Source organism: Amphiura filiformis, chromosome 14 (genome assembly GCF_039555335.1).
Source record: "Amphiura filiformis chromosome 14, Afil_fr2py, whole genome shotgun sequence".
Classification (NCBI taxonomy): Eukaryota; Metazoa; Echinodermata; class Ophiuroidea; order Amphilepidida; family Amphiuridae; genus Amphiura; species Amphiura filiformis.
In genome coordinates this window covers 65088548-65098722 of record NC_092641.1, presented here as the reverse complement: position 1 = coordinate 65098722, position 10175 = coordinate 65088548, and positions in this window count along the sequence as shown.

Sequence of the window (10175 nt, the reverse complement as noted above, 5' to 3'; positions counted from 1 at the left end):
ATCTTCGTCATACATACATTTTCCCAGCCACATTTCAATAACATAATATGAAATTTAAAAAAAAAAAGGAAATTTAGTTCGGGGCAGATAAGGGGCTCGAACCCACGCTGCACTGCGTCGCTATCATGTATACGGTATCGTCATGTCACCAACGCCTTAAGACTACGGCCACAAGACTTATTGGTGTCATCGTGAAAATTTAAACATATAATCGAAACTTCATTACTTCAACATGCCACGTGACAAGCAAAGACAGAAAAGGTACCATATTTTGGATTTTTATCTGCTTAAAACATTAATGTGTATTATAATAGAGCTACCATTATTAATATTGTTGAATTCTCAAGCGCATACAGACAATTAATACGAGGGTCCTATGATACATACACAATACACAGGGCGTAGCCAGCTTTTTTGGTCAGGGGGGGCAAAATAAAAATTTTGGGGCACAGACGAAAAAAATTACTGTTGCATCATACAATACATAGAGACAAAAGGCTTTATTGGGACGATGTGCGCGCGTAGCACGCAAAAAATTGGTATTTTACACTATTTTCGCCCTTTATCATGATGGAAAGGGCTTAATCTTTGCAATATGCGCGCGTAGCGCGGAAAAATTGTGTATTTTCGGGCTGAATTTCGGTAGAAAAGGGCTCCTTGCCCTTTTCCTTTTCCTTTGCCCTCCTGATTTTCCCTTTTATTTTTTTTGTCAGAGGGGCACTTTTTTCTTTCATTTTTTGTCAGGGGGGGCACTCTGCCCCCCTGCCCCCCCCCGCTGGCTACGCTACTGACAATACATAAATCGATTTTGATTTCGGCCACGTGCTCTGCACGACATCGCGTCGGTTGCGAGGTATGGAGCACAGTCAGCCTACCATTTTTCTTATAAGACGGTCTGAATTTGTGCAATTTATAGGAAAAGTCCACATAGGTCCCTAAAGATTCTTTCAGATATTAAAAGATTAGATTCCCATAAAGACGAAACAGTAATCTTTAGTCGGGACCTACGTAAAATTTACATAAAATTTTCACCATCAATTGAGTGTTAATTTTGACTAAATTCAGAAAATACTTTGGCGTATATAAAATTGAAATAAAATTCTCTGCCTCCTAAACCACGTAAATTTTAGCACGATTGGGTATAACGAATCGTTATATGATGTGCAGTTAATATTCATACACATGTATTCTTTTATACAAAGGATGCTTCAGTTTTAACACAAAAACATATTTCATTGAAAACCCTTCCATTCGGCGATTTCAAAAAGGTAACCACGCTTCCCTAGAATGTGCAATAAATGTTCTTATTTCAGCAGCATTTTAGAAACTCTGGCGTATGGCGAGTACTACTGTAGTGCTCCAGGTGCACTAGTGTTAATAACAATAACTCAATTTTGTATTTATTCATTTTTCCTAGGGTGTGCAAGGAATGGTACCATATCGTCAGAGACACGCACGCCTGGAAAGTCATCGATTTCCGTGATCAAGGTCCCGTGATCAGAGTGATCAATAGGACATATGTGACCGTACAGCACGAATGAGCCGTAAATGTCCTCAATTGTATTCTGAGTTACAGTGTAAAATGGGCATGAAGGTCATATTCATAGGTATTTCAATTTGGTGCTACGTGTATCTCATTAAATGAGGTACACGTAGCACCCAATTGAGGTACCTATGAATACGACCTTCATGCCCATTTTACACTGTAACTCAGAATACAATTGAGGACATTTACGGCTCATTCGTGCTGTACGGTCACATATTGGAAGCGATGTGTAATAGAACCAGGCCAAAATGAGGTTACATTTCGTGAACGTTTAGACAGGTCTTTTCGTGGTGTCGAGAGATGGGAATTCTCGAGTAATCCAAGCGATGTCTTATCATTCCTAGGCTTATTTGCTGGCATTGCATTGCAGGAGATTTACATCACTGTAATGAGTGGTGAAATTATGGACTTCCTTCGAAGAAACTGTCCTAATATAATTACTTTTGAATTCAGGCACTGGAGAGTAGGTTTTTATTTTGATATTGATGATGCCATAAAGCAAAAGCTATACCTCCCACTTAAACTGAAACGATTGGGACTGCATAAGATCATGATTCCTCTGTCCACTGAGGACAATGACATCAGGCCACCTATTGATAATTTAGATCAACTTCGACATCTACAATTTCGAAGGAATGAATCAATATTATCATTTGTTGCTAGTGATTGTTCCCAATTACAAAGCATATGTCTTCGCAATTTTGCACTTTCTTTGACAGGCATGCAGTATTTAGTTAAAATCTCTAGTTTGCAAGAGATTGAATTGTCTAACTGCGTCAGCTTTCCATCCGGGAAATATCCATCTGAATTTGATGATATTCTGACGAATTCGATTGGGGCTTTAAGAACGCTGACATGTCTTAGAATTATTGAGCCAGGTCAGATTAAAAATACTAGAAAATACGGACCAGATTTGTCTACTTTTGTTGGCTGCATTGGAGAGTGGAAAAACCTGCGAGAATTATCATTTATATTTGTAAAATTTTCAGAAGAAGCGTTTAAGACGATGATGTCTGGCTTGGTGAATCTGCAGAAGCTTGAATTAAAAACATATTCCTTTAAACCACATTTAGTATCTCTTATTGGAAATCAATGTCGGAAATTGGAATCATTACAAATAAAAGGTAAAGTGGATTATAGTCAATGTTCGATATCACTATCTCATCATCCCACATTAGAAATACTGGAAGTCGGGCCTGTTAAAGAAGGTTTGATAAGTTTAAGCGACTGGGAGAGACGTAACTTTGCTGAGTTGGAATATCAATGGATTCGTGCGGTATTTAGTATTCTAGTAACTTTGCCTAGAATAAAGCATGTCAAGCTTTGGGGTGTCAATTTGGTCAAACTCTATAATGAAGGTAAATTTCCGATCATTCAGTCAGCTGAGATTGAGATCATTGTAGGGTTAACACGAAATGAACAAGATGAAACAGAACAGAGATGTAACTGGGGTTATGTAAAAAAACCCTGAAAATACTAAGGGCGAAGCGTAGGGAGCGAAGCGACTGGAGCTCTCGCCCCTCACGGCCGGGGGTCCAGGGGCCCGCTTAAGGGTCCCTGGTGGGGTCCAGGAGCAACGCCCCTGGTGGGGGTCGAGGGGGCAAAGCCAGAGGGTTTTTGCACATTTGGCACCCCAGGAGAGGTCATTTCGAGGTATAAAATAAGGACAATTTTCATTGCTGACCTTCACAAAGAATGACTGAAAGATGTTGAGTTTGGGATAATTTGCATTGCCTTGGAACTTTTTAAGGTTCTCAAAGTGCAGACATGAGAGTGGGCTCCAAAAGGGACGGATTGGTAACTTGTGTTCACTGCAAAATCTTTTGAAGATCTAAAAGTGATTTTTGCCATTTTTTTTTTTAATCAACCACGAATGCGCGAGAAAAAAATAAAAATCGTAAAAGAAACAAAAAAACCAAAAAAACGGAAATCCGGCAAAAACCGGAAAAGTTACATCTCTGACAGAAATAGGTATATGGGCAATTCCAAGCAAAAGTGGACATGACTCAAAAAAATGAAATTGCCAATATATATTTCTTTTAACTTTTATATTATTCCAAACAGATGTAAGGTTCAAGTTATAAACTTTTTTCGGCATTTTTCTAACATTTTGGGTTTTTTAAAAATTTCTTTGGGGAGTGTATTTTAAGTGAAAAACTCCTGTTCAACTTAGATATTTTCCAAGTGGGCCTATTTTATTAAACATGGGCACTTTTCTTTTAAATTTGATACATTTTATATCTCTGAAATGTGGTCTTCAAGAAACATCCAACACATTTTAAATAATCCCTCACTAATTTTTTTCTTTCATTACGTTTTCATAGCACTAAATATGGCGTAGCACGAGTTACCGAAAGATGCATTTTTTTATATATTTTCAAAATGTTGGCAATGTAATTGATGCCACTTATTATTTTCCTTCTACTAGTAGTGCCTTGAGTAAAAATAAGAAATTAATATACAAAACACTATCCATCACATAATAATGACCCATTAAAAACTGTAGCACGAGTTACCAGTAGCACGAGTTACCGATGTAGCACGAGTTACCATAGCCCACTTCCCCTGTACCAGCAAAGGTAATGCAAAATCTACCACTTGGCAGCAATAGAGGATCTCCCAACTACATGAATATGCATTTATATGTGACCATGGTATCGGTAACTATTTTTTTCTTTCATTGCATTTTCATAGCACTAAATATGGCGTAGCACGAGTTACCGAAAGATGCATTTTTTTACATATTTTCAAAATGTTGGCAATTTAATTGATGCCACTTATTATTTTCCTTCTACTAGTAGTGCCTTGAGTAAAAATAAGAAATTAATATACAAAACACTATCCATCACATAATAATGACCCATTTAAAACTGTAGCACGAGTTACCAGTAGCACGAGTTACCGATGTAGCACGAGTTACCATAGCCCACTTCCCCCTGTACCAGCAAAGGTAATGCAAAATCTACCACTTGGCAGCAATAGAGGATCTCCCAACTACATGAATATGCATTTATATGTGACCATGATATTGGTAACAGCTTTCTAGCAGCAGTGTAGCCAGTGTGGGGGGGGGGGGGAAGGGGGCAGCCTGCCCCATGACAAACTAGAATTATGCAGTTCGTAATTAAGGTGCCCATACACACACACACAAAAGTGTGTAAACAAAGGTTTGTAAATAAAAAATAATATGCAATATGCAAATAAGCTCATTAATATTCATAAATGCAAATAACATGACACAAAATTATACAGCACATCAGGCCACCATATCCGACCAAACCAAGTTTGAAGTTGATTGGTTATTGTGTTTATAATGCTGCAAAGTGGATTAATGAAAATGTAGGCAACATTTGTAAATAAGCTCATTAATATTCATAAATATGCAAATCACATAACACAAAACTACACAGCACATCAAGCCACCATTATTCTATCACCATACCGGTACCAAGTTTGTAGTTATTGTGTTGGAGCTGTACAGTGGATTAATGAATTTGCTTCCGCCCGGACAGCCAAACAAAGAAAGAAAGAAACAAACAACCAGGCAACCACACATGTGTAGGGGCCAAAAATTAAAGAGAAAAGTGACCTCCTGTCGCAGGAAAATTAAAGTAAAAATATGGAAGGCAAAGATAGAGATAAGATTCAAGGAGCCAGTTTCCACCCCGATCATGTGCCAAAATAGTGTAAATTTATTTATACCAAATTTTTGCACACACCAATAAAGTCCTTTTTTTAAAGCTTTACATTGTACAGTCTCTCTAAAAAAACATGCTATTTAGCATATATCCCACTATCAATACCTGGTCAAAATGATGCAACCAAAATTTTTAGCCCTCCACCCCCTAGGATCTAGCCTAAGAACCAATCAATTAATATGGGCCTCATGGAAGAACAGAGGATACCTTAAAACATCCACTGCATGAGTAACCGAGGCAAAAGAAGAAATAAAACAAACAAAATAGATACTGGAAATCCTGAGATTAACAGCCACAGTGACATTGTTGATACTGAGATTGGTATAGTTCTGAGATTTGTATTGGAAATTGGTTTGTTGTTGAGTGTAATGAGGCTCATTTTCCAGCTTAGTGAAGTGATTGAAATCGGGCAAACTAGAGTATTTGCACCAAGCAGGAAATGGTCTCAACCAAAAGATGACCAAACATTCTATAACTCAGAAAGCAATTTTTAAAAACTTACAGAGCAAATAACCATGAACATTACAAGTTTTGTGAGGGAATTTAGAGTCAAATAACATGGAAGTAAAAGTTTTATCAATTGTTGACTGTTCAATTTAACTGTTTAAATTTAAGCCCTAGAATAAAATATCCAAACAGGATCAAGCAAGGCGTATGTAAGGCTGGGATGTTTGTATGTAATGTGTGTGGTACATTGTATGCTGGAACATGCACTGAATAGTGTTATTTGTACATAGATGGGTTATTTGGGGGTTATTTGTACATAGATTGAGTTATTTGATCATTACACCAGTTGTTGAGGAATTGTTATCAAAAAAAAAAGGACATTTAGATGAACAATACCATTTTATATATGGCCGGACAAACTGTAGCACGAGTTACCGTAGCACGAGTTACCATGTTTTTTGCCAGTCAATGTAAAACTATGAGGGGCACAACTTTTTAAGGTATACCAAAACAAACCTTATTATAGCAATTACTTATCATATAATCAATAAGGCTTTAGTGTTTTTGTTTTAGCACACCATCAAAATAAAAATGAGTGATTTTTAAGCATGTCCTCTGCTCGTAGCACGAGTTACCGATTTTTACAGCTGTCCCATACATACAAAAGTTGATATCCTGAATTAGCAATACTATGAGGATCTAGCCTTGAATGTTGGGTATTAAAATACAAAAATACAGATTCCAATCAAATCAATTTAAAAGCTGGAGCACAAAGTTTGTAAAAGGACGCCATAAAGTGTAGCACGAGTTACCGTGGAATTGCCCATATGATAATTATTGTGATTTTACATCGTCAGACACACGGATCAAAATAATAAATGTTTGTATTAATAAACCTTAGCAACGGAGCCCCTGAAGTGACATGGTAAAAATATTTTTGGGGGATGTTAAAAATAATTTTTCGGAAATTATCTCGAGATAATAAAATTATCTCGAGATAAGCAATTATCTCGGGATAATTTTATTATCTCGAGATAATAAATTATATCGGGATAATTTTATTATCTCGAGATAATTTATTATCTCGAGATAATTTCCGAAAAAATATTTTTAACATCCCATAAAAATATTTTTAATATGTCACTTCAGGGGCTCCGTAGAATTCGGCAAGTGCCGATAAATAACTGTTAATGATCTACGTGCTAACCATAGGCTTCAACATAAAAAGTTTTGAGATATTTTCTCAAAATATCAAGAGCTATCTTAAGAACCACTTTACTAATACTAGGCTTGTTTGTACTCATTTTAATGCATTGTTCATGCTGATTCCAAATTTGGTCATGAAAACTTACAATTCTGAAACTTTTGAGTTAAAAAACAACAAATTGAAACTTGTCGCCTGCTGACGACACCCGCGTGCAGAGGGTTAATGATGATACCACCCTAATGTGCAAAAATCAAAGTGCTTGCAACGTTCCTATCCTATTAACGCTTCCAGGGATACCCAGCTTCCTTTACAAATTTAAAACGCTGGGGTAAAAGACTTTTCGACACTTGTCCTTTCTGTAAGGGTAACGGTACCTTATTACACATACTCAATAATTGTCAAAATATGCTAGACATAATGTTATTCGTATATCTACATTCAAAGAGGCTGAATACAATACCGCCCAGCATAATTACCACATCCCAAAAACTAGACATTGTTTTATTTTGACCTACAGACAGGCGAGTCATTCTCTTAAATTGTCGGTGCCGTCTGAGCCGAACATAATAAAAGCCCAATGGATCAAACATGATCGATACGCTTCCCTTGTTTCCGACATTACCGACACCGGGAATTATTGCTCGCTAATATTGCCGTCGAAGTCGGATCTAGAGGCTTGATCGACACCGACAACAAAGACTCGTTTGTCAAAACAACACCCCAAAAAAAATTCAAGGAATTGAAAGATCAAATAACCAAGTCTGTTCTAACGTCATCCTATATTCCTACTCAATCTTTAATGCCAGACATGAGCCAAAATGGAATTAATCATTTAATTGTTATCTTCCCACCATGATGTATTTCCTCATTGATTTTTTATTTTTTTATTTTTTTTTATTTGTTATTTGTACTTGTGTTTTCCCTTGCCTGAGATCGGTATGGATCTCAGTTGATCTTGGGTTGTATGTTTTTCTTCTTTTCGTTAATAAAGATGATCGAATAAAAATATTGTACTTGTGCATTTTTGTGTGAGATGTCTGGTTTGAAAATGAAGTATTGATCAAACAGTAAGAGTATGGATTAGGTGACATAACTATATCCCCCTCTCTCTCTCTCTCTCTCTCTCTCTCTCTCTCTAGAGATAACATGGTGTACCTGTGTTGTCTGCTGCCCTCTTGTTTATTTGAGTTATGAGCGTTAAGCGGGTATAACTGTGTTAACAGTTGCCACAAAGAGGACAAGAGAAATAAGAGCACTATACGGGTGTATGTGTACAAATCACAATTTTTAACCAATTAATAAATATTTTGGCATGATACTTTAAAGAGATGGGAGAATGTTATATTCTCCCATAAAATCAAAGACTTAAAGTTATTGACGCAGCTTGGATTTCGCAGAAATCGAAAAAAATGAGTTGGGAGTCATATGTACAACAACTGCATGTCAACTGACTTTTTTAACGCATGACACTAGTTTTAAAAAAGGCTATGTATGATTTATTTTCACTTAGATTTCATTGTTTATGCTCTTAATACCTAGTTTAAGTATCCTAGTATTGATATCATATGATTTTTGTTTAATTTTTTTGTATTAAATATGTTTAATCATGATTTTCCGCCAATACCTATTTTCATGTTCAAATCAAGACAAACGGGTGTCTCTGTACCATCATTTCAGAGAAAACCTTTTCTCTGGGTTATTGCACAAGAAAATCTTACTCTTATTTTTTTACTGAACCCCCACACATGTTTTAATGCCATGTTGACCATACTGATCACTATGAACATGTTTTTCTGTCAAAACTTTTTTTTTTAAATACTATTACAATGGTGTAACTGTGTCATTTGCTAAGTTGTTGAACAACACATTTTTACCAATATCTAAGCAAAATGAAGAAGTAAAAAGTAAGTTGTTACATACAAGCATAAACAACACTTTGCTTTTACTGTCCAACAGAGATGGAAGTCAAAACATTTGTTTAAAAGGACATTTTAATGCACATTTGGGATTATACCATGAAATTAGATAACATAACACAGATATTCCATACTGGTCATTTTTTGTCTTAAGAGGGCTCTTTTTACTTGTACCAAAATACAGTATCTGCAGTTGGTTATCAACTTTTCTTGTTATATGGGAAGAGGAGAAAAGAAGATAAAACCATTGATTCTGCCTCCAATGACAATTGGCAAGAATATTCTACTTATTACTCAATTCAACTAACAGCAAGTTTGAACAGTGTTCGGGCTGGGTTGGGCTTGGGGAGGAGTAAGTAAAAGGGAACTTTAAAAACTGCATGATTCTCAAGAACAATAATGGATGGTCAATTGAAAAGAAATATGTATATAGAGCTTCATGAAGTAAGAGCTTCATTTTGGGAGGAAATCCAACCAAGCTATTACCATTTACTCTATACTAGGGTCACTATATGCAGCCTTTTGATTTGAGCTCTTTTCCAGCATAGGCCCTACTTGTGGATATTTTTCCCATCATGTTGGACATTTAAAGGAGTATTTCGTGATCCTAGCATCCTCTTTTTATGACATTTTTCAAAAGATATCCACGAAAAAAGCTTATTCCTAAAATTTCAGTCGATTACGATTTAACGTTTGTGAGTTATGTATGTTGTAATTTCGTTATAGTACACCAGAACGTTATTCAAATTTGATGTTATTTTTGCTAAACCAATTACTCTACAAGAATGTTTTTGTACATAAACATTTAGGGGCTGTGCAATAATTATGAGCCCCCCCCCCCCCGACCGTAAATTTCCAAACGGCTCGCCAAAAATCGCTCACCTTAATACATGTTGTGAGCGTAGCGAGCAGGAGAATGTGCATATTTAAGCATTTCCGTACGGTTTTCCTAAACCTTTTAGAGCGTTTTATTTAAAAGGCACCCCAAGAATGTGTGCCAAAAATCACATGCCCCCCTCTCGGCTTGCCAAAAATTGTTTGCCCCCCCCCCCCCTTCGGCTCCTCAAAAATGTCTTGCCACCCTCCTCAATTTTACCCGGGATTTTACCATCCCCTAGGGCTCATAATTATTGCATAGCTCCTTATGCAGCCAGAGATGAGTGGTATAAAAATCTTTTTTTGAGAAAAGTGGGGTGATGAGGCTGTGGATCACGAAATGCCCTTTTAAATGACAAGATCCCCAACAAACAATATGTTCTTAAAATGTTTTAAACATATTAGATTTTGAGGTTTCATAAAGGTCATGAAAACGTTTATAAAACGGGGAACATTTTTTGTACAATATTTAGAAAACACTTGAA